Genomic DNA, 27,584 nt, shown 5'->3' with positions numbered 1-27,584 from the left:
GGCACTCCGGTTTCCTCCCACATTCCAAAAACATGCATGTCATGTTAATTGGCCTATCCAAAATTGGTGTGAATGAGCAAGTGAATGGTCTGTCTCTATGTGCCCTGCGACTGCCTGGCAACCGGTTCAGGTTGTCCCCTGCCCACTGCCTGAAGATAGCTGGAATGGGCTCCAGCCCCCCCGCGACCCTACTGAGGATAAGCGGTGCAGATAATGAATGAAATCATAATACTGCTACAAAAAATATTTCAAAGCCACACCCATTCCTTTGTTGTCCACTCTCATGCAATATTATTACTAATTTATGCTCATCCCATCTGAACCCAAAAACATGATTTAACTCGGTCTAAAAAGTCACCCCAATCTGCCCCGCTCATATCTGTTCGTCGATGTAGATGAAGCGTTCCGTATTTGCAAACTGCTCCAAAATGTCTGCCCGGTCCGGCGGCACTAATGACCAACTGACAGCAGGAGAAAGCATGCGGCCGCGAGCGGCATCTCAACATCGCCCCGGGACGCACCATCTGCCGAGTGGCATGGCCAGGGTGCGTCATGAGCAGTGTTCATTCTAAACTGCGCGTGTGCGCAATTGCGCAGTGCTCGCACATTCTCTGCGCAGGATAAAATCTAGCCAGCGCACAAAAATGAGGGCTCAAAATTACTTATTAAGAAGCGACTTAAGTCAAAGATACAGTGCATGAAGGTAAAAATACACGGGTTCCCCTGACGTTGTGTCCTAAATGCGGTATTTTGAAGTCGAGTCGAAGTTAAACGAAGTTGAGTAAAGTTAGAGATAGTCGAGAACCAGCTCCTTTAGTTCGGCTCACTAAAATGAACCGGCTCTTTCGAGTCCTAAACAGCTCTTCAGGTTGTTCTTTAATCCCAACATGACCAAATATTATGTAAAATGATGCACAAAATGACTTAAAGGAAGAGGGAATAGAACAAAAAAAGAAAAAAATACCAAAATGAAAAAGTAGTGAAAAGCTGAGGAAAAAAAGAAACAAAAGGAAGAGAAAAAACATGGAAAAATTTAGAAAAAAGCCAGAAAAAAAGAAAAGAAAGAAATATAGGAAAAAAGTAAATAAAGAACAAAAAGAAAAAAATAACAGCTCGAAAAAAATAAACACAATGAGACTTTTTATTAAAGGAATTTAAAAAGAGTAGAAAAAAACACGGAAAAGAGAAGAAAAAGTTTGTGTTGCATTCAAATAATTTCCAATGATATCAAGTGAATCTTGTTGCCAACATGGTACTTCCACTCAAAAATGTGATTAAGTACAGTTCTGTATCTTGCAACCGACTAAATAAGCCCCCAAAAATGTTAATATTATGCGACAAAATATGAAAGAAAGAAATGGATATCTTGTGAAAGAATTGTAAGAACAAATAACGTTTGCAATCGTACATGAGTCAATTCATTCAAAAGAGAAAAATAATTTTGCATTGCCGGAAACTCAGAAAAATGTAACTTGATGTCAAGTTTTGGACTTATTTGATAATTAATTATCTTGCCACACTTGGGATTATGGTTGCTCACTGTTGTTTCAAGCGTTGCTCACCGACTTTGTGTGAACGCTCAGACCTGTGGAAAATTACAGGGAACATTGGTCAGGAGAGCTGCCAACTTACAGTTAGGAGTTAAACTCCAAGAGAAAGCAAATCCTGCCCGTTTTTTTTATCGTACATTGTGGTTCCTTAAAGAGCATGCGGATATTTCTTTTGCTTGGTCTTGACTAAAGTAAGGTGATTAGAAAACAAAAAACTAAAATTTCGTATAGAATCTCAATAATTCGGTTAGGTATCATTCTGTCAAGACCAGAACAGAGACAGGACCCACTTGCGTTGTGTTTCTCACAGATTTTATTGGAGGGAAGAGAAAGGGCTGCGCCAACGATATGGTGTTCGTTGGTCGCTCAGGTACTCGGATTGTGCTCCGAACATGGAAGTGGATCTTCCGTGGCGATCGATGGCGGTGTCAGGGACGGAAAAAGCGGGTCGGTAGCCGGGACAGGAGAGCAAAAACTCGCTTCCGGTCGGGGTTGGAAGCGAGTCGTAAGCCAGAATAGGAGAGAAGACAGAGTCGGGGACAAAAAGAGGTCGAAAGCCAGGACGGGAGAGCAGACTCTGTCAGGATCAAAAACGGGTCAAAGCCGGGAACAGACGGGAGCAAAAAACGGGACAGGTGGGAGTCAGGGTCGAAAAAGGTTTGCCTAGTGTTCACTGAGGTTCGCAGACGGACTGACAAAAGGGGACGGACAGGACTGGGTTCAAATAGTGATCGGGAGCCAATCAGAGCCCGCGGCAGTTGGCGCCAAAAGAGCGGGCACAGCTGTGTCACATCAGTAATCATGACACATTCGTTGTACATATTTCTAGTACTGGTCAGATATTTCTTGGGGGGTAACATTTTTTTTTTTAAATCAATAATGTAGATATTTGTTGATGATAATATTTAGTGCCTCCTAGTGGTACACAAACATCTATTCAGTCATAAAAAAAAAAAAAACATTGATTACTAGGCAAAAATATATGAACTTTTACGAAAATGTTAATTTTTATAAAAAATCATAGGTCTACCCAGAGATATTAAACTTCTGGAGAACTATTCAGACAAAAATAAAATGACTTATGGTTGGGAGTTGCGGTTGGACCCAGAGACCTACCTATGTATTAGGAATTTTGACAGAGGAGTTATTGACTAGTCCATACAACTCTGTACTAAGGGTTATGCTTCTGGTAACAAAGAAAATCATCTGTTTCCTAGTTGAAACCAAAACCTTTTGACATAAAACAATGGAGAGACCAATTAAAAAAAATGTACATAGTGAAAAAGATCACTGCAATACTTCAATTGAAAGTAGATCAATTTGAGAAAAGATGGAAGCCAATGACACAAGTTTATATGACCAGGGTAGATGGATAGAGAGGTTTTGTATATACTGTAAATTCCAGAATATAGAGCGCACCTGATTATAAGCCGCACCCACCACATTTTAAGAGGATAACTGCTTTTGTACTTACACAAGCCTCACCTGTGTATAAGCCGCATGCGCCCACATTAAACCATGTGACATAATCACAAAATTAACCTAAACCCGACTTTGCTGTAGCTGAATATAAAGTACACAGTCTACACACCACAGCCGGCAAAATGAACGGATAATGATACCGGTCTTTAAGGTTTGATGCAGACCTGCAGTGTCCAGGTCCCGTTGAAAATAATCCAAGTGAAAAAAATTTATATTTCCAAAGGTAAGGGTGGGAAAAATATATATCCACTATTGTCCGCTGCATCCACAAACATGTTCACCTTTACTCCACTTCCCGTCAGCCCCCGTGGTTTTCGCCCCTTCTTTTTGATTCGCCCGTGGAAAACATATCAGAATAAGTCTCTAAAACAAATACATTACACAAATGTACAGTTGCAAATACCTATTATACATGGTTACACATATTTACAAAGAAAGACGGTACACCGAGAGAGTTTTCAAAGCTTTAATAATAATATTATAACTTTCATCCCAAACCGTGCCTGTGAAGGGTAGCAAAACGCTACTAGGAACACGCTCGCAACACGAGGAATCGGGTCTGTTAAAAAAATGCGGTGCTTGTAGAAATCACTTAGCCTCTTGGCTGGGAGCAAGTGTCTCGGCCTCTTGGCTTTGTAGCGTATCATGATTTGACCGATAACGGATAATGAATAATTGATCAAGAATATAGAACAATAAACCTTACTAAATCACACTGTCCTCATCTTCCTCCTTAAAACTGACGTCATCAAAGTTGTCTTCCTCAGAATCGGAAAGAAACATTGCCATATAGACGTCGTCCCATGCTCCCTTATTCAAATACACGCTAGCAACACGCTCGCAAAGTAAAGTTTATGTGCAGTAGATCTGTTTCCTTCTTTATCGGACTGCTCGATTGCGTTTAGCTTGTAAGCTGCGTCATGTGCCTTTCTTTTTGCAATTTGCATGATGAGGATATGTCTACGCTAATTTAATTTGTGCACAAGCTAAGAAGTTACAGTCTTCCTCGGCCCATATATTCCACCAGTCTAAATCTTACCTTTTGTACTCAAGCGCCGCTGTTAGAAAAATGACATAAATTGGCCGCATCACTGAATAAGCCGCAGGGTTGAACGTTTGCTAAAAAAGTAGCAGCTTATAGTCCGGAATTTACAGTAATAACTTGTTTACACAATTATCTTTGTTTTTAATTTGACATGGTCTGTGTTGCTGCGAGCAAAAATGTGCTGCGTTAGTGCGGATTAGAGCAGGAAAAAAATGCAACCAAAATGTCTCTCTTCTCTCTTCAAAATTTCAAAAAATAAATAAAGTGGTGTGTTTTTCATGGTTGAAATTCATCACATTGTTGTAATACAAGAAGCTTGCAAAACCACCGCGAAGGCTTAGGCAACGTCCCATTGGTCGCTCTATTACTTTAGTTGCTAACCCAGATTCCAAAATCCCATTCCTCATATCTGCCTGTTCCCCGGCGAGAGCAAAACTTGTTGAAATGCACTACAGCTCTCAGCCAATGAAGTCCTCCTCACATCAGCAGCAACAGAGGGAGACCATTATCGAGGCGGCCGAGCTACAACTGGCACCTGCCACTTTGGCTCAATATTTGACGACCACAGAGCTTCTCCAATTTCAACTCAATTGGGGCCCTCGTTCTTCCATTACATGGGAGAAAACACGGACGGGAATCGTCCTTCGGTGCACTTACTGGAGACAGGGACGGCATATGGTTGGAGAGAGATAACAATCGGAACGCTTGCGTCAGTTGTCATATGATCTCATGGGTTTCGTAGCAATGTGGCACTTCTAATCAAGAAATGCTTGTCTGATGGTTTATTTTTTGACAGACTGGATATTTTCGAGTACCGTATTTTCCGCACTATAAGGCGCACCGAGTTATAGGGCGCACCCCCAAAAAATAGTGTTTGGTCCTATATTTTCCATACATAAGGCGCACCGGATTATAAGGCGCTAGAGTGGGAACGTTGACAAAACAGTCGGATAGTTCAGTCAAACTTATTACCCCCTTAACATTCCCAAAGCTTGCAAAGAAACAAATACGTGTCTCAGACATGTACGAAAACAGTGTCTGTACAATGTCACCAATCACTCAAATACATTGTTCCAAATATTATTCGGAAGGTTAAAGTCTTCAAGGAATGCCAAACATTTCTTAGTTTCCATTTTATTTTTTGCTGGCAACTGTGTGGACAGCAAAGTAAGAATTTGATTGTGCAGGGAATCGGGGTTCTTTACTGTGCATACGACAATAAACACTTTGAAATTAATTTAGTTTAAAAATAGACTCATCACAGAAACATCAAGATCGTTCTAAAACAAGATACCGGAAAAATCTAAAGCCGCATAGCTCACCTAAGTTCTCTTGCAGCCATCACGTTCATTAATGATACGTAACCATGGTCTTCTTACAACAGTGAGTGTAGTAAATCCAGCAGAGTAAAATATTTACAAATACAGAATAGTAAAAAATGTTTTCTCTATGCCGTAGTGCAACCCAACGTGCGATTCACATTCATCTTTTTCGGCCAATTGCAGGCTTTCTATCGCCCCTTTAGCCTATGCGAGCCTGTAAATGATAAAAAGGATCCGCCCCCTTTACCTCCGAATAACTTTAGCCAATAGTGACTGATTCAAATGATGATTGACACATTGGTTAGGAAATGAAACGCCGGTATATAAATCCCAGCATACACCGCAGACTACTTCGCCTTCGAGGAAAAATCTAGTCGGCGGCTGCTTGCTTTAGTTGCAAGACTTTGCGACTTAATATTGATCCATATATAAGGCGCACTGTATTATAAGGCGCATGGTCAGCTGTTAAAAAAAATAAAGGCTTTTAGGTGCGCCTTATAGTGCGGATATACGGTACTTATGGGCTGCCTGTAAACCAGACAAATTCCAACACAGGCCTGAGTTGCGTTGACGGGAGTGTGACATTTATTTCGCGGCGGCGGGAGAAGGGATTGAGTGGAGCTCGTCAAGGTTGAAGCCCCTCAGGGAATGGCAAGAAAAGTCATCAGGCAATCCAATGGAGAGAGAGAGACAGAGAGAAAGAGACTGGCGAGTGTGATTTATGTTTCATGCCACAAGGGACTTCAGACACTGATTGCCCGATTCAACACAGTGCTTAGCAGCTCAATTTCATTATAGCTTTTAAAAGGACTTTTTTTCTCTTGGCATTGCTGTATTTTGGTTTGCCGGGATGCAAAACAACAGAAGTGCTTCAAAAAAAGGAGAGAAGACGGGAAGACATTGTTATGTTTATGTTTGTTTAGTAATGTTTATTTGTGACGCCCTTAATCACGAAGAGTCTCAAAGGGCTGCACAGATCAAAGACTATTGCAAACTACAGACTATGATGACACCATCCCGTGATCTAAAACCTACATGAGGGCAAGTAATACACAGATATTGTCAACATAGAATATAGGTTATTCATATGCTATAGAATAGAAGTGTGTTTTAAGCTTAGATTTAAACATTTCCACTGAGGTTGCAGATCGAATCTCAGGGGGAAGAGCATTCCACAGCACCGGGGCCCGAATGGAGAACGCTCTCGAACCTGTGGATTTCTTCTTGGCTCTTGGGATCACTAGTTGACCAGCATTTTCAGAGCAAAGGCTCCGTACCGAAACATAAGGGGGAATTAAATTTGAACAATATGAGGGAGCAAAGTCCTTGCATTATTTTGTATACTACCAACAGAACCTTAAAATCACATCTTAAGCTAACAGGGAGCCAATGCAGGTTAGCTAAAATCGGGGTCATGTGATCAAACTTTGTCTTAGTTAAAAGCTTCGCTGTAGCATTTTTGTACCAGCTGAAGGCTCTTTATTTTGGACTTTGGGAGACCGGAGAGTAGTGCATTACAGTCATCGAGACGGGAAATAACAAACGCATGAATTATAATCTCCGCATCCGACTGAGACAGCATAGGGCGAATTTTAGCAATCTTGCGAAGATGGAAAAAAGCGGTTTTAGTAATATTCTTAACATTCACAAGAAAAATAATTTAAAATAAAGATCTAAAATATGCAATGACAAAAAAGATTAGGCTGGTGAGATTGGTCTGCTGTCTTAAAATGTAATACTTAATATTTCTACCAACTGGGTTGCCTACCCTAAAAAATAAATTCATGTTCCCTTGGCAGATTGTTTTTTCTCATTTTAAGTAGTATTTGTTGCATTTCATTACAAAAGTTGTTTAATTTTTGTGTTTTTTTTTAATATTATGAATTAATTATTGTTATAAATATATGTATTTCCCTGCTCTAACTCAAGAGTAGATCATTTGTAAATAAATAGAAACACAACACATATTGAGCATATTGAACAATTGTGAAATTGTTCTCATAATCCACATGCTTTTGAATTTCTCATTTAAAGTTGAAAGAATAAATTGTACAATCTTCAACCTCAATACATTTTAATTTAATTTTATTTGCCCTAATCATGTTTCTATGAAATTTAAATCTCAAAAGATATTACAATTTTAAAAACACACTGTATATAGACTTGTATTTTAGAAAAAAAATCATTAAAAAAAACACAAAATGTTAGGCTTTTTGTTCTATTTCAAATTGAAAAAGATACAAAAAGAAAAAGTGATTTGCTATTGCAGAAGTATAATTTTTCTTGTTTTACTAAATATAATTAACATATTTCTTAAGTAAAACGACACAGGGCGCACCCCACGATAGCAGTGTTCATTTGACCTGTGAAAAGTGATGGGTCCCGGGGACTCGCATGCACAAAAATCTATGGGTCCCAACAGAGATCTGTGGGTCCCCAAAATTTAGTCTTATCGAGGTTGAAATTGTAAATCGGCGACAAATATATAATATAAATCTATATATTCATTATTTTTTAATTATCAGAGTTTATTGGTAATACAAATCAGTTATCACTTCAGATTGTTCAGTTCTCAATATTATATATTATACAAAATACTGAAAATACTGCCATCTACTTAACTATCTTTAGCAGTGAAAGTATGGCCAAGTCTTCTTTTTGATGTCGTATCCGTTCATACGTGCCTCTCTCTTCCGGCAGCAACAGAATTTCCATAGCTAATTTGTGGTTTTCATTGTCGTTGTGCCGATCTAATGTGCTTTTCTGAAAGTTCGCATTGCAAAATGATTTATGCAATCCAGTTTTTTTGTCACGCTGGGTACACGCATCACAGGCCATGTAACCTCCATTATCATCCTCCTCAAAGCGTAACCAGGAATATAATTTAGTCCATTTTGGCAGAAAAGTCCTTTTCTTGCTAGGAGTATTATTTTATTTTCTTTCGTCGAATCGTTAGCTTCAACGCACGTGTTTTCCTTGCCTTCGCGATCTTCTGAAGAATTTCTCCGCCGTTTTTCCTGCCGGAATTATTGCCGTTGCTATCACTTTCTGCATTATGTTTCGACTTATTACTGACACTGAAGAAATGACCAATTTTGTGTTGATTTTCACCTTAACTCGACAACAAGCACCACAACAATGACGTCATCACGAAGCAACAAGATCTCGTTGGCCGAGATCGGCGTGCAGACGAAAACTTGAACCACGAGACCAAAACAACAATGGCGGATCTGCCTGACGAAAAGTTTGGAGTGCGGTAAATCGGGTAATAATGACAATTTTGTGTCAAAAAAGTTGCGTCCCAGGGACGCACGTTGATTTGACGCTATGCGTCTCCAGCAAAGATCATGCGTCTAGTACGCAGGGACGCGGGCAAACGAGAACACTGCGATAGGGGGCGGGATCCCTTTGCTTGCGGCCGCGTCACAACAAGACAGACAAGTATACAAATGTGCGTATTGAAAAATACAACGGAAGCAAAACTGAGTTTCGTTGTGGTTTATTTGAGTATGGATTACGAAGTTAAACCCACGGACAAACGACATTTGTAACAAAATTTAAAAAAGGAGCTGGTGCAAAACAATTTGGCACTCACATTTTTTTACCGGTAATCCATAACCAAACCATTGTAATCCTCGTCCTCTGTTTCTAACCAGAACAGCTTTGCTCAATCTTCATTCAGTTCAGGTTCACTTTCCTCAATTTCAGAGTCAGGTTAAGAGTCTGTTTCCAAAAGCTCAAACAACAGTCGCAGCAGACAAGTTATCCCAAGCACCGATAATCCGTTCTTTTTAGTATAATCCGCAGTAAATTACTTCACCACTGTAGGTTTGATTGAGATTGGGTCAACAGAAAACTGTTAAAGTAAAGACACTCCCCTACTTACGAACATTTGAGTTACACTTTTTTCGGGATGCCGAAAAATATCCTGACATTGCTGTAAATTAGATTTTGTATTCTGCACCTTTTTGCGCGTAAAGGACAGCGCGCCCACGTGATAACAGTTCTTCACGAGGGGTGGGGGCAATCTACACGATCTACACCCGTACGCCGCTCAGCATCGCACCCTAGCGTACCGGCGTTCGAACTCCGATTTTTTGAACGAAAAGCGAAGCAAGAATTTCTCGAAATTTTTGGTCGACAACCGATTTGTTCGAACTGAGAGGCGTTCGAAAACCGAGGTTCCACTGTATTATTTTTTTAGTATAAAACAATACAGGTTACTTCTACAAGCCTCAAAGATACTTATAATCTATATAAACCTTAAACATACATTCCACATAAAATACAGCATTACTGCGGAGAACATCAAAAACCTAAGGCTTCATCCAGGCTAGTAACATGGAGTTAATATCGACCAAACAACTAATGTAAGACGACGTGAGATGGAGTTTGTTTGCACTTGTTTGTTTGCAGTGATAACAGCTTCCACTCTTGTTGGAAGACGTTTACAAGATTTTTGGATAGTGACTAAGGGACTTTTTGTCAGTTCAGTCGGGTGAATCTTGGTGAGCTCAGCCATGCTGTGGCAGAAAACAGCCTTCCCCAACGTTTCCCACAATGTTGGAAGCACAAAGGAGTACAAAAGTCGTTTAAGCATGTGCGAATGGAACTTGCTTGAAACCAAAATTGTGGGTTATAGATTTTTTTAGGCATGTGATTAAAAAAAAGAAAGTGACAATTGGCAGCTGCAAACTGGTCACAACAATTGCAGTTGTTATAATTAAATATACTTCGATTTTCCGAAACCGTATTGGTAAGTCAGTTTATCCCTATCGAGTCTATTCTGAATGTGTCAGGTAGGGTTTTTGATTCATTACAGTGAAAATATGGACAGTCATTCATACTTGTTCAAGTCTTCAATAACTTTAGACATTTTTTTGCATGGGCAGCACGGCGGCGCAGTGGTTAGCGTGTGTGCGGCACAGTTATAAGGTCTTGGGAACCTCCTGTGTGGGTTCAAATCCAGCTACCGGACTTCCTGTACGGAGTTTGTATGTTCTCCCCGTGCTTGCGTGAGTTTCCTCCGGGCACTCCGGTTTCCTCCCACATTCCAAAGACATGCATTTCAGGTGGATTGGCCGGTCCAAATTGTCCCTAGGTGTGAATGAGCGAGCGAGTTGTCTGTCCCTGTGTGCCCTGCGATTGGCTGGCAACCAGTCCAGGGTGTCCCCTGCCCACTGCCTGATGATTGCTGGGATGGGCTCCAGCACCCCCCCCCTGCGACCCTACTGAGGATAAGCGGTGCAGCTAATGAGAATAGAGATGTTTTGCATGAAGGAGAAAATTTAAATATTTGGAGGAAATATTCAATGTTACTGCTGCTGGATCTCAGTGCTGATTTTGATACTGTTGACCACAAGATATTACTTGTTCCACTGGAATGCATCAGTCTCTCAGGAACTGTAACTCTCGTGGTTTTGGTCCTGCCTGTCAGACAGGATGCAATGTGTTCATTACGGCAATCTGACCACTAAACACCCTGATGTCCCATGTGGCGTTCCACAGGGCTCTGTACATGGTCCCCTTCTTTTTAGTATTTATATGATCCCGCTTGGTGACATTATTTGCAAGTATAATATTAGTTTCCATTGCTATGCAGACGACATTCAACTGTATGTGCCACTGGAGACAACTGGACAGTTAAGTTGTAGAAATCTGGAGGCTTGCCTTACTGAGATTCAAAGATGGATGTCGCTTAATTTTTTGCGCCTTAACCAAGAAAAAAAATGAAATGTTGATTATTGGTCCAGCTCATTGTCGTGAGTTGTTTTCAAACACTGCCCTGAACCTAGACATATGTAATACCACCCATAGTGACTCGGTCAAAAATCTAGGTGTTATATTTGATCCTAATCTGTCGTTTCAGTTTCACGTGAAAAATATTACTAGAATAGCTTTCTACGATCCCCGTAATATTGCGAAGATTCGTTCGATGCTGTCCCAATCAGATGCAGAGGTTCTAATTCATGCGCTTATTACTTCTCGACTTGATTACTGGAATGTATTGCTTTCTGGTCTCCCGATGTCTAGTATCAAAAGTTTGCAGCTGGTTCAAAATGTGGCAGGGAGACTCTTGAATAAGACAAAAAAGTTTGAGCATATTACTCCTGTATTGGCCAACCTGCACTGGCTCCCAGTCCACTTAAGATGTGACTTTAAGGTTCTTTTACAAACATACAAATGTTTGCATAGACTTGCGCCCTCTTATCTCTCAGATTTGATTTCCCCCTATGTCCTTGCACAGAGCCTCCGCTCTGAAAATGCCGGTCTACTTGTGACTCCGAAAGCCAAGAAGTCTGCAGGCTCGAGAGCGTTCTCCATCCGGGCCCCGGTGCTGTGGAATTCTCTGCCTCCGGAGAGATGATCTGCAACCTCAGTGGAAGTTTTCAAATCTAGACTTAAGACACACTGCTATTCAAAAGCTTATGATTGATGCCCACCTCATATTTTGTACTCTCTTGTCTTGTCAGCCTGCCTGGCTGGTGGTAATATGAAGGAGAAGGACGATTGAAGGACGCTGAGGTTTTGAGTTTTTCCCTGCCCGCAGGTTGGTTTAAGATCAGGCGATGGTGTAATTGTAATCCTTTGCAGTCCTTTTGAGACATTTTTGTGATTAAGGCCTATATAAATAAATGCGACTTGACTTGACCACAAAGCATGAAGTTTAAATGTCGACTCCACACGGATTAAATAAATTTTGGCTGCAATTTAGATCAACTATTCTATTGTGGGGTTTTTAGACGTTAAAAACGAGCCTGAATTGATTAATCACCTCATTGAGACCGCTCTTTGCAAACAACAGATTCTATCGCAAAGTGCTTGGCCATTTGGTGTAAGCCATTTTGCACAATGCAGTACCCACTATCAGACCTGTTGTGTTTGTCAGCCTCGAGTCTAGTTACCATTAATCACACCACCCTTTGTAAAGGACTGAACTGTATTAAATATCTTCCAGACAGATTGGGCAGATGGTCGCACAGGACTGCGTTTTATGGCCGACACAAAGCCAACTTTAATGAAACTTTATGGAAGAATGGATCAAAAAGCATCACAACTGCTGTTCATGCATTCTCAGGGAAAATCACGTCGCTCCTCTAAAGGCCTACTAAGAAACAAGAGAAGGTAATCTCATTATTGTATTTGCTATGAAGACATTTTTCTCAATCAAGCTGTGCAAGCACTTCACATGAGAGTGACTGTGGGTTGTTGTCTTGCAGGTGAATTCATTTGCTTTCCCTTAATCTAATTGAGGAACCGTCTCGGCGCAGCAATTTGTGTGCCCGTGAAAGAGACTGTCAAGAAAAACAAACAATACCTTCGTTGCCGAGCGGCAGAGGCAATGATAAAAGCAAGGTCAAGCTTGCAGGATTTTCCAAAATGTGTGCCGATAATTTATGCATAAAATGTCTCTTCTATTTTTGTTGCAATCCGGCCCAAGGGTTGCGTTTTCAGTGGATGTTGAACACACACAGTCATTAGTTTCCTCTCCCTTAGAGACATCTGTGCCGCAACACTTACAGCAAATTTATTACCAACCTTACTCCTAACTCTGAGATTAGCAACAAAAATTCTAAGGAGGTGCTTTGGATCTTTGCATTCCTGCCTATGTGGGGCGGCTCTCATACTGCAGTCTTGTTTATAGTAAGTGTAGTTTGCCTAGGAAAGCTTCCAAAGTTGTGATATCATTGACCAGACTCTAGTGGCAAGAAACTGCCGAAATATCCTTGTAGTAGAAGCTATAATTTATTTGTTTTGTATGACATTTAAAGTGCAGCTGGAGACAGGATCTATGCAGATGCAAATTGCAGCCGTAAATAACGGCTCAGAAAGTCATTTTAAAAAATAAGAATTGTATGTTGCACGGCTATCCTATGTCATGATTACCGATGTGATGCACCTGTGCCTGCCAACTGCCTCAGACTCTGATTGGCTCCCTGTCACTATTTATACCCACGTCCATCTGTCACCTGTTGTCAGTCCGTCTTCAAACCTCAGTTTTTCGACCCCGACTCACACCTGTTTTTGCTCCCGTCTGTTTCCCCGGCTTCGACCAGTTTTTTTTTATCCTGACCCCGTCTACTCTCCTCTCCTGGCTTTTGACTTGTTTCTGATCTCGACCAAGTTTTTGCTCTCTTGTCCCGGCTACTGACCCGTTTTGTTCAGTTCCCGACACCGCCATCGCTCGCCAAGGAAGTCCCACTTCCGCGTTCAGAGCAACCTGCTTCCAGCGACCAGCGATCACCGGATCGTAGGTCCAACCCTTTCCTTTCTTCCAATAAGACTGAGAGAAACGTAACGCAAGTGGGTCCTCTCTCCGTTCTGGTCCTGACCTATTGATGCGGTAAATAGTCAGTCTAATTTGACTTAAATCTTAAACAGACATTATATGTTTTAAAACAGTTTATTTTCATATAAATTGTGTTGTTAAATGGTAGATGAGATTTTTAACAACATTGGGTCCAAAACGGCCAGAAGATGTCAGACGGGTTAGACTGCCCTCCACTTGGTGCGGCACTCGGCAATCAGCATTAGCAGATCTGCAGGACTTTGGTTTAAGAGAATACTTACACATCTGTTGTGCAGTCAAGTCTGGAGTCTCTGGACCATTAGCTTGAACAATCAAATAAAATGCACTAATTAAAGCATACATTGAGGGCCTTCGTGAGCATGATGATTTTTACACATGTAATGGAAGAAAGCAGTTATCTTCAGCCATAAAATTGTTTCAGGACTGAAACTATAATAAGTAATCTTCCACTTATTTCTCTCTCACCTGGATAGGGCTAAGGGGGCTGTGAGGATTACATTTTTGGACTTCTCCAGCGCCTTCAATACCATACAGCCTCTCCTACTGAGTAGGAAACTGACAGAGATGGGAGTTAGCTCACACCTTATAGAATGGATTACTGACTACCTGACAGGCAGACCCCGGTATGTGAAACAGGGGGGCTGTACATCGGACACTGTGGTTAGCAGCACAGGATCTCCGCAGGGGACCGTGCTCTCTCCGTTCCTATTCACTCTATATACATCGGACTTTAAGTACAACTCTGAGTCCTGCCATGTGCAAAAGTTTGCCGATGACACTGCGATCGTGGGATGTATCAGAAATGGGCAGGAGGAGGAGTACAGGAAATTGATTCAGGACTTTGTCCGATGGAGCGACGCAAACCACCTGCACCTGAACACCACCAAGACCAGGGAGATGGTGGTGGACTTCAGGAGAACCAGAACTCACCCGCTTCCTGTAACCATCAAAGGAGAATGTGTAGAATTTGTCCAGACCTACAAATACCTGGGTGTGCAGCTGGACAACAAACTGGACTGGACTGCCAACACAGAAGCTCTATGTAGGAAAGGGCAAAGCCGACTTTACTTCCTCAGAAGGCTGGCCTCCTTCAAAATCTGCAAAAAGCTCCTGAAAATATTCTATGAGACAGTAGTGGCAAGCGCCCTCTTCTATGCGACAGTGTGTTGGGGAGGCAGCGTCAAGAAGAAGGATGCCTCTTGTCTCAATAAACTGGCTAGGAAAGCGAGCTCTGTTGTGGGCAAAGAGCTGGACAGCCTAACAACAGTAGCTGAGAGACGGGCACTGGAATAGCTGCACTCAATCATGGACAATCCATCGCATCCACTACACAGCATTATCTCCGGACAGAAGAGCAGTTTCAGCGACAGACTGCTGTCACTGTCTTGTACTACGGACAGACTGAAGAAATCTTTTCTTCCTCATGCCATGAGGCTCTTTAACTCTACCCGGCAGAGTAAAAGCCCACAGTAAACCACACCACCTACATTGCATATTACCCAATCTTATTGCAATATGTATTCTGTGTAGCACTATTTAGTTATTCTATATAACACGCTACAGTGGGCATTTGCACGTCACACTGGGTATTTGTATATTGTATTCTTTTTGCTTTATTATTGTATTGATCTCAGCTCAGGGATGCTGCTGGAAATGTGAATTTCCCTTCGGGGATTAATAAAGTATCTATCTATCTATCTCTATCTACTAATACCGTTACACAGTAATTGAATGTACTGTAAACGGGATATTTGTAGGCCCTCTAATTAGTTTGTACCCACTGCACTTTGCAAAGCCTAAAGGGTTACGGTCCAGCCTGTCAAACTATTGAACATATATTGGATTTACCCAGTACAGTGGAACCTCGGTTTTCAAACGCCTCTCAGTTCGAACAAATCGGAGTCCGACCAAAAATTTCGAGAAATTCTTGCTTCGCTGTTCGGTCAAAAAATCGGAGTTCGAACGCCGGGAATGCGTGAGTGCGTACGCTAGGGTGCGATGTTGAGCGGCGTACGGGTGTTTTAGCCCCTTATTATGCCTCCAAGAAAGTCAGTGCAAGCAGCAAAGTTGCTCCAGGTGAAAAAAGAAAAGTAGTGCGTGCAACTATTGCATTTAAGAAAGAAATAATAGCAAAATATGAAGGAGGTGTGCGAGTGTCCAACTGCGCCTTCTGCTGACCACCATAAAGGTAAGAAATCCTATGCATAATTCTTTTCTTTATCCTTTTTTTTTCATTTTTACACGTTCATGTTAGCATAATCTTTCGTACGAAAGATTACGATAACGCGAACGTACGATTAGCCTGGGTTAGCTTCATGTTTACGTTAAACATTCAAGGTAAACATTCAGGGTGTTAGATTGGAGCCCAACATTCAGGGTGTTGGGACGCAGCCCCCTTTCCAATGAACCGCTCACCACTTGTTGTGGAGACCCGGGTGCTAAATGACTTGTAAACGACCTGATTTTTTTATTTTTACACGTTCATGTTAGCGTAATCTTTCGTACGGAAGATTACGATAACGCGAACGTACGATTAGCCTGGGTTAGCTAGTTTACGATAAACATTCAAGGAAAACATGCAGGGTGTTGGAACGGATTAAAGTGATTTGCATTACTTTTAATGGGAAAAATTATCTCAGTGATCGAACAAATCGGTTTTCGAACAGGGTTCCTGAACGGATTATGGTCGAGAACAGAGGTTCTACTGTATTTATGGATAGATAAGGCAACTACCTAGCAGTCGCACAACTCAGCAGGACATTAACCATTACACCCGTTTTCTTAAGATTACTTGAGCAGGATGTTTTATGTTAATAATACAGTTGATCAAAATTTCACCCAACTGCACATACAGATCAATCGCAAGCTTACTTGGAGCATAAACCGAGATTTAAAACATCAAGTAGAGCTTAGATTTACTTTTAGGGCGTCAGCCCACACGAGATTGGTTGCGCCAATACAAGGTTCCTTGAATATACGATAGATATTCAAGATGAAGTACTTGGCGACACGCTCCACGGCACGCAATTTCCTTTGCCACCCCCTTGCACCCCCTGTGAAAGGTTTATTGCCGGGATTGCCGCAGTACAACGGTGCTGGTGCAGCAGCGGAATGTTGAAAAGTTATAAACTATGTTAATCCCACAACCACTGTAATTACACAGAAATGCTCATTTGCATTTTTTTCTTCGACAATGCATGAGTAAGGTTAAAAAGGGAAAGACCTAACAGGCAAAGATGCGGCTGCATACTAAGAAGTTTGGGGTCACACTGTGCTGACAAGGGCACAACAAAACTGAACATTATCAGGGACAAAAGATAAACTAAGTCATGTTTTGGTTAGTTCTGTTTTTGACATAAGGACAGTGATTGGACATGGGCTCAGATAGCCTCTGGAGCAGATGATATTAGAAGATGCTCAGACAGGGCCGAGTCTTAAATTCCCAATATGTAGCTCGTCTTTTAAGCAAAAATCCCCATCCTGGTCCCACAAGGCAGCATGATAAGAAGTGCGTGCGACGGCCGCGCGGCAATCACTATTTGACAATATTTTCGACATCAGGGGTTCAGCCACAACCAATGTTCCCTCTAATTTTCCACGGGTCTGAGCGTTCACACAAAGTCGGTGAGCAACGCTTGAAACAACAGTAAGCAACAGCAACCCCAAGTGTGGCAACTAATCCATTATCAAACATGTCCAAAACTTGACATCACGTTACATTTTGCTGAATTTCCGGCAATGCAAAAAAAAATTCCCTTTTGAAAGAATTGACTCATGTATTATTGCAAAGGTTGTACGGCCTACAAACGTAATTTGTTTTTACAACAATTCTTTCACAAGATTTCCATTTATTTTTTTCCTGGTATCTTTTGTCGCATAATACTAACATTTTGGGGGGTTTATTTAGTCGGTTGCACGATACATAACTGTATTTAATCACATTTTTTAGTGGAAGTACAATGTTGGCAACAAGATTCACTTGATATAATTGGAAATTATTTGAATGCAACACAAACTTTTTCTTCTTTTTTCCGTGTTTTTAAAAAATCTCATTGTGATTATTTTTTCCTAGCTGTTACTTTTTTCTTTTTGTTCTCTATTTACTTTTTTCCTTTGTTTCTTTCTTTTCTTTTTTTTCTGTTTTTCTCCCTAAATTTTTCCTTCTTTTTTCTTCCTTTTGTTTTTTTTCTCAGCTTTTCACTACTTTTTCATTTTGGTATTTTTTTCTTTTTTGTTCTATTCCCCCCTTCCTTTAAGTCATTTTGTGCATAATTTTACATAATATTTGGTCATGTTGGGATTAAAGAAGCAAAAACAACCCGAAGAGCCATTTAGGACCCGAAAGAGCCGGTTCCTTTTAGTGAGCCGAGCCGAAGAAGCCGGTTCTCGACAAACTCTACTAACTTTACTCGACTTCAAAATACCGCATTTAGGACACAACGTCAGGGGAACCCGTGTATTTTTACCTTCATGCACTGTAACTTTGACTTAAGTCGCTTCTTAATTAGAATTTTTGAGCTCTCATTTTTGTGCGCTGGCTAGATTTTCTTGTGCGCTGAGAATGTGCGAGCAGTACGCAATTGCGCACGCGCACAGCTGAGGGGGAACACTGGCCACAACAGCTGGGAAAATTTTAACCCTTGGATATGTATTTTCACCCAGAGAGGCAAGCGGAGGCTTGTGGAGTTAAAAAGGGAATGTTGCAGAGCCGTAAACACTTCCTGTCAGGAAGGGAGCACTTCCTAAATCCTGGAATGAGTAAGCAATGACCAACAATTGCAGACAGTGGCTGCATATTGACAATTGAAGCACTGGATTTGTTTTTCGTTTTCGGGAAAGTTGGGAGTGATACACATTACGTGATATGAACATACTAAGAGCAACAGATGTAAATATAAAATGAAATGAAATGATCTGCATTTATATATATATGGGGTATTAGGGGTTCAGTGTCTTACCCAAGGACACTTCGACATGTAACACGGAGGAGCCGGGATTCGAACTGCGATCTCTTGATCCCAAGACGAGCGCTCTACCTCCTGAGCCACTGCCAATATGAATTACAATGTTTAAAGAATGTTGAATTACATATAATTTCCAATAGTGTGTTGCATTTTGGGTTCATCTTTAAATGTTCAGACAGAGCACACAGCTATTACGAGGAGCAGGCTGGGTGGGCGTGACTCTGTGCGCGACTGTGATAGGATGCTGTATGCTGTCAGTCAAACAGCTGGGGTGGGCGGGCGCAAAGGTCAACGCCTTTGTAGCTAAACAAACTGGAAAGTGACCACAAGCTTTTGGCGGCTCGTTACATAGAAGAGGAACGACTCAAATGAATCACACTCTGTGTAAAGTCAGAAAAGTGCTCTGTGAATTGTAATCGCGTCCGTGAATCGACCGAGGCGGCATGGGGAGAGAAAGCGATGGCGATCCTGCAGGTCTGGCCTAATGCAACGACCAGGCTGACAACTATCTTAAGCCACCCCTGCCAAACATGGCCAGTCCTCAATGCCAGATCCATTTCCGGAGAAACAGATGACCTTGAGCTATAAATCGTGGGAAACCGCAGCATTTGTGACCTGTGTGTATTTTAATTATTGTAAAAACCTTTCTGAAAACGCGATTACCCGAGTGATAGAAAGCAGCTAGCCAGCCACTCTCTAAATCGCTTTCCAACTCTGAATGGGGAACCCATCGAATTTCTTTACTATTGTGTGATGACAAAGACCATTTATTCAACTGCAATTCTGTATTCTGTTTTTATATGTAGATCTATAGTTGTTATTTTGTTACATTGGTATACTTTCAGTTGGTAATTTCGACGTAAATCATGAAGTAGCAACGCTACTTTGTGGATTTTCACTTTCCGCGGGTTGTTCTGGTCTAAATAAACCGCGAAACCAGAGATCTCTGTATATCGGGTCGGTAAAGGTGATAGTTCCTTATCAAACAGGCTAGAGTTAGATTTATAACGTGCGTAAAGAAAAAAGGTTTCATTCCACAAAATAAAAGCTCAAATACGGAAATCAAAAGCTAACCAACATAAGTAAAAAAATAAAGGCAAGTTTATGAAGAATCAACTCAATGAAGTAAAAAAAAAAACCACAGATTGCATAGATGTTAACCTCATGGAAACAAGAACCTTTGCTGATTGCTTACGTCCATTTAATCATTGGGTTGAGAGAATGTGCCCAACCACCAGCGTTCCCCCAGGCGACACGTGTTGCCAGTAAACAAAAGGGATAATAAATGTCAACTTCCTGTCTGAGGCCTGATTGTGACCTGGCGGAGTAGTTTGACTGAGGTTTCGGTTTTACACGATTTAAACAGCAGCAGGTAAGCTTGATTGTGGCAAAGATGGTAATAAACGGCCATCCAATGCCCTCAGGGCTCACGGTTCATAAAAACCAAAACCATAAATACCGTAAATTCTGGACTATAGAGCGCACCTGATTATAAGCCGCACCCACCACATTTTAAGAGGAAAACCGCTTTTGTACTTACACAAGCCGCACCTGTATATAAGCCGAATGCGCCCACATTAAAACATGTAACACAATCACAAAATATGCCCAAACCCGACTTTAAGTCCCGCGATTGTAACTGAATATAAACTACACAGTCCAAAAACCACAGCCGGCAAAATGAACAGAAAATGATACCGGTACTTAAGGTTTGATGCAGACCTGCAGAGTCTGGGTACCCGTTGAAACTAATCCAAGGAAAAAAGTCTATATTTCCAAAGGTAAGGGTGGGAAAAATATATATCCACTATTGTCCGCCGCGACAACAGGTCTCACTCACCTTTACCCCACTTCCTGTCAGCCCGTGTTTGCTCCGCCCCTCTTTTTTAATTCGCAAAACATATAACAATAAGTGTCTCAAATAATTACATTACAAAAATATAAAGGTGCAAATACATATTATACATCGGTTACAAATATTTACAAAGAAAGACGGTACACCGAGAGAGTTTTCAAAGCCTTAATTATAATATTATAACTTTCATCCCAAACCGTGCCTGTGAAGGGTAGCAAAACGCTACTAGCAACACGCTCGCAACGCAGTAAACGAGTCTGTAAAAAAAAAAAAAAACATACCGTACTTGTAGAAACCATGGTAAACCGTCCTCCTCTCCCTCCCTATAACTGACGCCACCAAAGTCGTATTCCCCAGTATGGGAAAGAAACTTTTTCACAAAGACGTCGTCCCACGCTCCCTTAATCAAAAACACGCTAGCAACACGCTCACAATGTGAAGATTACGTGCAGTAGCTCTGTTACCTTCTTTATCGGACTGCTCGTTTGCTTTTAGCTTGAAAGCTACGTCATGTGACTTTCTTTTTGCAATTTGCATGATGAGGATATGTCTACGCTAATTTAATTTGTGCACAGGCTAAGAAGTTGCAGTCTTCCTCTGTGCATATATTCCACCGGTCTAAATCTTACCTTTTGTACTCGAGCGCCGCTGTCGGCTGTTAGAAAAATTACATAAATTGGCCGCATCACTGAATAAGCCGCAGGGTTGAATGTTTGGGAAAAAAGTAGCGGCTTATAGTCCGTAATTTACGGTAGTTATCATATTAAATGATGCTGGATTACGGGAAAGGGACGTTTATGCAAAGAATGTTGCGGATTTTTCAATGGTACTGGCCGCAACGCAGGGTTTTCTTGAGGAAATAAATTCACACCAACATGCTTCGGCGAGTTAGGGCGTATACACGACTCCAAAACAAAAGACCGCCTTCCGTTTTTTTTTTCAAATCTTCCATCACACAGACAGGGTTTCTGGAATGTTTGGCATGACAACCATTGGTTATTTTTTGAGCTAGAGAGTAACATGTTGACAGAAAAAACCCAAGGTGTCACTAGGAAAAATTCCTGAGACACTTCAAAAAACGTAGGCGTGTGGCATTCTCAAACACGGGAAGACTAACACATATCAGTTACATAGTTTAATTCAATGCGGATACTGGGCGGCAGTAGCTCAGGAGGTAGAGCGCTCGTCTTGGGATCAAGGGATCTCAGTTCGAATCCCGGCTCGTCCGTGTTACATGTAGAAGTGTCCTTGGGTAAGACACTGAACCCCTAATACCCCCAATAAGCAGGTTAGCGCCCTACATGGCTGCAAGGCCGCTATTGGGAAATGTGGAGCACATTGTAAAGCGCTATGGGAAGTCATTGACTTGAAAAGCGCTATATAAATGCAGATCATTTCATTTTCATTTCATAAATGTTAATATGAGAAAATGTGAGGAGTCTGTTGTTCAGCTGTTAAAATGGCTGAATCCTGAACCTGTATGTTTTCTGAAGACTGCATACGATGGTATCACAGTAGGCAATTAGAAGTCTCAGCACTTTTCGGAAGGGCTCTGTTAAAAAGCATGATAGACTCTTCAATTTTTATCCATTTTGAGTGTATCTCGCTTGCGGGAATCATAGATGAGAGCACAGATGACATTGCTCAAGGTATCACGGGGCTGAGATGAGGACAGGAGAAAACGTTGATTTTCTAGTGATTGGGGTGAAAGGTTCCAGCAATAATTTAAAAACTACAAAAAAAGGAACAAAGTGGGGTGAAAAAGACCAAGAAATCAGTGTTTTCAAAGTAGCAGGTAATGATGCATTGTTAAAAAAATGATTGTGAATTAATGCAGGGTTCCAACATCTAAAGCCCAGTAAATTCAAGACTTTTATGCCTCTTGAAATCAAATTTAAGACCCAATTGAAACAAACAAAAAAACACAAATATCTCTTGCACACAATACATCGTTGCCTTGTACTCGTTACCTGACACAGCTTTTAGCCAAGGCCACTTCTCATTAAATTTACACTTTCCCATGGTCTTAAGCAGGGGTGTCAAACTCATTTTAACTCGGGGGCCACACGATGGGACAAACATTCTGCCGGGGGCCGGACTAGTAGATTAAAGAGAAAGAAAAAGAGATAAAGAAATAAGAGAAAGAGGGAAGGAGAGAGGGTGGGAAAAAGAAAGAAAAAGAAAGAGAGGGAGGGAGGGAGAGAGTGAGAAACAAAAGAGAAAAAGTCGTGAGAGAGTGGGAAAAGAAAGGGAGAAGAAGAGAGAAATCCAAAGAGAAATGGAAAGACAGAAGGAGAAAAGAGGAAAGAAAGTGCGAAGGGTATGAAGAGAGAAAGAGAAAAGAGAGAAAAGGAAAAAAGGAAGTTAGAGCAAAAGAGGTTAAAAGACACAGAGAGTGAAAGAGCAACAAAGGAAGAGAAAAAGAGACACAGAGATTGAAAGAGACGGAGTGGGAGAAAAGGGGTGGAAAAGAAAGAGAGAGAGAGACAGAGAGAGAGAGACGGAGAGAAATAAATAAATAAATACAGTGTCCTTGTAAGAGGCACCTGGCTTTGGCAACATCAAGTTGACATATTTTAACTTGCAGCTTGTTTTTCTCTTGCGCTTCTCGGAGTATTGTCTCGCGGGCCGGATTCAATCCCTTAGCGGGCCTGATCTGGCCCGCGGGCCGCCTGTCTGACACCCATGGTCTAAAATAAACGTTTCCTTCCAAAGTTGCTAAGTGTATTATGGGCAGCGACGGGTAGCAACGTAGTATATTTACTTGAGTACATTTTGGACATTTTGTACTTCTAAGTGTATTTTTAAATCCGAATACTTTTACTTGAGTACATTTGTGAAGAATTAGGCAACATTGAAGTCGTCATTTTATTACCGTATTTTCCGCACTATAAGGCGCACATAAAATCTGATTTTTTTTTAAAAAGCTGACTATGCGCCTTATAATCCGGTGCGCCTTATATATGGATCAATAATGAATTACAAGGTCTCGCAACTTACGGTAAGCAGCCACTGACTCCATTTTTCGCGCAGAAGAAGTGCGCTGTGCATACTGGGAAGTATTAAACAACAATTCTCTTTTATTTGTGCGTTTTGTATGAAGACCCTGAAATGGCATGCTTACAACGCAGAGTTTAAACTCAAGGTGATCAGTCACGCAGTAGAACATGGGAATAGAGCAGCAGCGAGAGAGTTCAACATTAATGAATCGATGGCCAAGTAAGGAAGATTAAACAAAGTTTCCGTGGCAATAAAGCAAGATGTCCACAGATAGAGGACACACTTGAACAGTGGGTTGTTGAACAAAGAGCAGCAAGTAGAAGTGTCAGTACAATAACTATTCGAATGAAGGCAACAGCGCTGGCACGGGAACTTAACATTAAAGAATTCAGAGGTGGTCCTACTAGGTGTGTGTTTACGTTTTACATTTTACAGTTATTATGTTATTGCTTTATTGTTATTGTTTTGCACTTGTTGTTTTTGCACATTACGAGTGTCACTATATTGCGATTGCGATCGTTTAATTTACCATAACAGTATCAAACGTTTTTTTGCGTGTTGACTAAATGGAGGAAAAGTAAAATGTTATGCCTTGCTGTTATTCAAAGATGTTAAAGATGTGTCATGAAAATGCTTTACCTCAGAGAAAAATAATAAAACGGCTGTTAATTTATTTTGGGAGTGAATGGAGTTGTGGGAAGCTGTTTGTTGACATTCCCTTTAGCGCGGCACCATCTAACGGTTGCATAACGTAACTACATCCTCTACTGTAGCCAAGTCAAGTTAAGTCACATTTATTTATGACGCCCTTAATCACAAAAATGTCTCGAAGGACTGCACAGGATTACAATTACAAAATTGCACAATTACCTGATCTTAAACCAGCATGCACTTATAGCGCCTTATAATGGGGTGCGCCTTATGTATGGAAAAAGTTTTAAAATATATCATTCGTTGAAGGTGCGCCTTATAACACGGTGCGCCTTATTGTGCGGAAAATACGGTACTTAATAAATAACCCTACACATAAGTCCACGTCTGTCCGTCTCCGCTAAGGCGCATTTATTTTGACGCCGAACTCTGCCAGGCACTACTATGTTTAACCAACCAAACGTAGCAGCCTCGTCACGTGAGCATATTCGACTTTAGCGGGGGAAATTTCGTTTATGGATGAAACAGATCGATAATGTCGCCTAGCAATACAGACTATGAAAACAAAGAAGAGGAGGAGCACCCCTGGTCTCAAATCAAAAGCATGTTCCACTTAAAAAGGGCGCAAAACACCAGCTACAATATTCAATGTCTTCTTTGTACGTGTGCATGGTCTAGCTTCTTGTTTTATGCTTGCATAGCCTGTTAAGATAGAGTGCACTACTTGGTGCTACGTGTGCTCAATTTATTTATTTAATCTATACTATTCGTATTTGATTGTTTATTAAAGCACTTGAATTTACATTGATTATTTTAATCGTCTTTTAAATTAAATGTATTTTTGGGTTGATTGGATGGACTTAGTTAGTTTGATGATCTGAGTGGTTGATTACATAAATCAATAAAACCGACTTCACTACAGTTACTTAGTACTTGAGTAATAATTGAGTACTTCTTTACTTTTACTCAAGTAAGTGTTTGGATGACTACTTTTACTTTTACATGAGTAATATTATTCTGTGTTCTATTCTATACTTGAGTAAAATTTTGGGCTATTCAACCAAACTCTGATTATGGGTAGTCCTAAGACATGTGTCTGCTCTGACTGAAACCACATCACCATTTAAATGGTTCTAGATATTGTGGTCGCACTAAAGTAAAATCAGAGAATTATCAAAATAGACATTTGATAAATGTTACTAAATCTTTTTAGTTCAAACATATATATATATAAAATACGTATTTATATATGATTAATGTGTTCACATTTTTAAGACTTTCAAAAATTTAAGACATTTTAATGCCAGTCAAGGATTTAGTTTTAGAATAATGAATTTGATGCCTATTGAAACTTTACAAGGATTCGCGGGAACTCTGTAAGAATTGGCACGTAGTTTTATGCCACAGGTGTCAAACAGGCGACCCGCGGGCCAGATCAGGCCCGCTAAGGGATTGAATCCGGCCCGCAAGAAGCGCAAGAGAAAAACAAGCTGCAGGTTGAAATATGTCAACTTGATGTTGTCAAAGCCAGGTGTCTCTCACAAAGACATTGTACCTCTCTCTCTCTCTCTTTATCTCTCTCTCTCTTTTTCTCTCTCTCTCGCTCTCTATTTCTTTCTCTCTCCCTCTTCGACACCGTTTCTCCCTCTCTCTCTCTCTCTCTCTCTCTGTGTGTCTCTCTCTCTCTCTTTATCTCTCTCTCTCTTTTTTCTTTCTCTCTCTCTTTCTCTCTCTTTTGCTCTCTCTCTCTTTTTTCTTTCTCTCTCTCTTGCTCTCTCTTTCTTTCTCTCTCCCTCTTCCACACCGTTTCTCCCACTCTCTCTCTCTTTCTGTCTCTCTCTCTCTTTTGCTCTCTCTCTCTTTTTTCTTTCTCTCTCTCTTTCTTTCTCTTTATCTCTCTCTCTTTTGCTCTCTCTCTCTTTTTTCTTTCTCTCTCTCTTTATCTCTCTCTCGCTCTTGCTCTCTATTTCTTTCTCTCTCCCTCTTCCACACCGTTTCTCCCACTCTCTCTCTCTTTCTGTCTCTCTCTCTCTTTCTCTGTCTCTCTTTTTCTCTTTCTCTCTAACTTCCTTTTTTTTAATTTTCTCTCTTTTCTCTTTCTCTCTTCATACCCTTTGCGCTTTCTTTTCTCTTTTCTCTCCTTCTGTCTTTCCATTTCTCTTTGGATTTCTTTCTTCCTCTCCCTTTCTTTTCCCCCTCTCTCATGACTTTTTATCTTTTGTTTCTCATGCTCTCTCCCAATCTCTCTTTTTCTTTCTCTTTAATCCACTAGTCCGGCCCCCGACAGAGTGTTTGTTCTATCGTGTGGCCCTCGAGTTAAAATGAGTTTGACACCCCTGTTTTATGCCATAATTGTAGTTATAAAAGCATGTTAATTTTTTGTTTTTATTTTTGAATGAGACTGGATGAAAACAAGCATCGAATCCAATTAGTCCTGATACACTCAGTTTAAACTGGATCTACCAGATACCGTTCCCATGAACAGGATCAGGGAATCCCTACCCCTAAATGTAGTATTTTAATTGAACACCATAAGATAATTTGCACTGTCAGTTTAGAAATGTGATATTTGCACTATGATGACTTTGCACCAAATGCAATATTGCACAACCGTTACGATACCGACGTTATCACGACAACCCTGTATGTAACATCCCACATGCCGACATTTCTTGTGTAAATACCATGTAAATTATAACTATAGCCTTATCCCCCTTGTCTTATAACATTATCTTCTCTGTTCCTTTATCTTCTTGCTCATACCTCACTATGAATGTGTAAAACTGGAGTGTCATGCCCAATTTCGTTGTCACAATATGTTAGCCCATTTGTAACAATGACAATAAAGGTATATTCTATTCTATATTTTAGTTCGTAAATGAGTATTAACATTTTTTTTTTTTTTAATATCTTCCGTTAAAACTTTTATTTATTTATTTGTCTTCAACCATAATCAAATGCTAAAACCTGGTGTCCGAGAAAACACTTGCTTTTGAAAACCGAATTGTGAGTTTAAAAAAAGAAACGGAAAACTCCTGGAACCTGGTGAGATAACAACAAGTTACTATAATGTTACTGGTTATTTGGACGCTGGGTCTGAGTCCAGGTTTTTATGATTTATTTTTTAATTTACTGTTGCTATTTTTAAACTACTGTAAAACTACATCACAAGATCTAGTTGTGGCTCAGGACAGTTTTATGGAGAAGCAGCAACACTGGGGGGAAAGATGGAAAAATGCCAGCTTTACAAGCAGTAAGTGTTTTTTCTGCAATGCTGAGCTAAGGTGTTTGTTTTGTATAAAAGGCTCAGTGAGAAGAAGCATCACAATAAGCTCAGTGGAAATGTGTTTCTATGTATAGACCATTCTATGCAAGCTGGCTCTTCAAGACTGGAGAATCCTATA

The 27,584-nt window shown here is 40.7% G+C and overlaps 1 protein-coding gene across 5 annotated transcripts in view; it reads right to left on the bottom strand.

The window, feature by feature from the left end:
* shf (Src homology 2 domain containing F) overlaps positions 1-27,584 on the bottom strand; it is a 197,489-nt gene that overhangs the window by 157,460 nt on the left and 12,445 nt on the right. The gene's annotated exons all lie outside the window — the stretch shown is intronic.

Source organism: Urocampus carinirostris, chromosome 4 (assembly GCF_059441175.1).
Source record: "Urocampus carinirostris isolate Australia breed hairy pipefish chromosome 4, RoL_Ucar_1.0, whole genome shotgun sequence".
NCBI classification, from domain to species: domain Eukaryota; kingdom Metazoa; phylum Chordata; class Actinopteri; order Syngnathiformes; family Syngnathidae; genus Urocampus; species Urocampus carinirostris.
The sequence above is the reverse complement of the archived record's forward strand: the minus strand, read 5'-3'. Positions and strand labels throughout refer to the sequence as shown.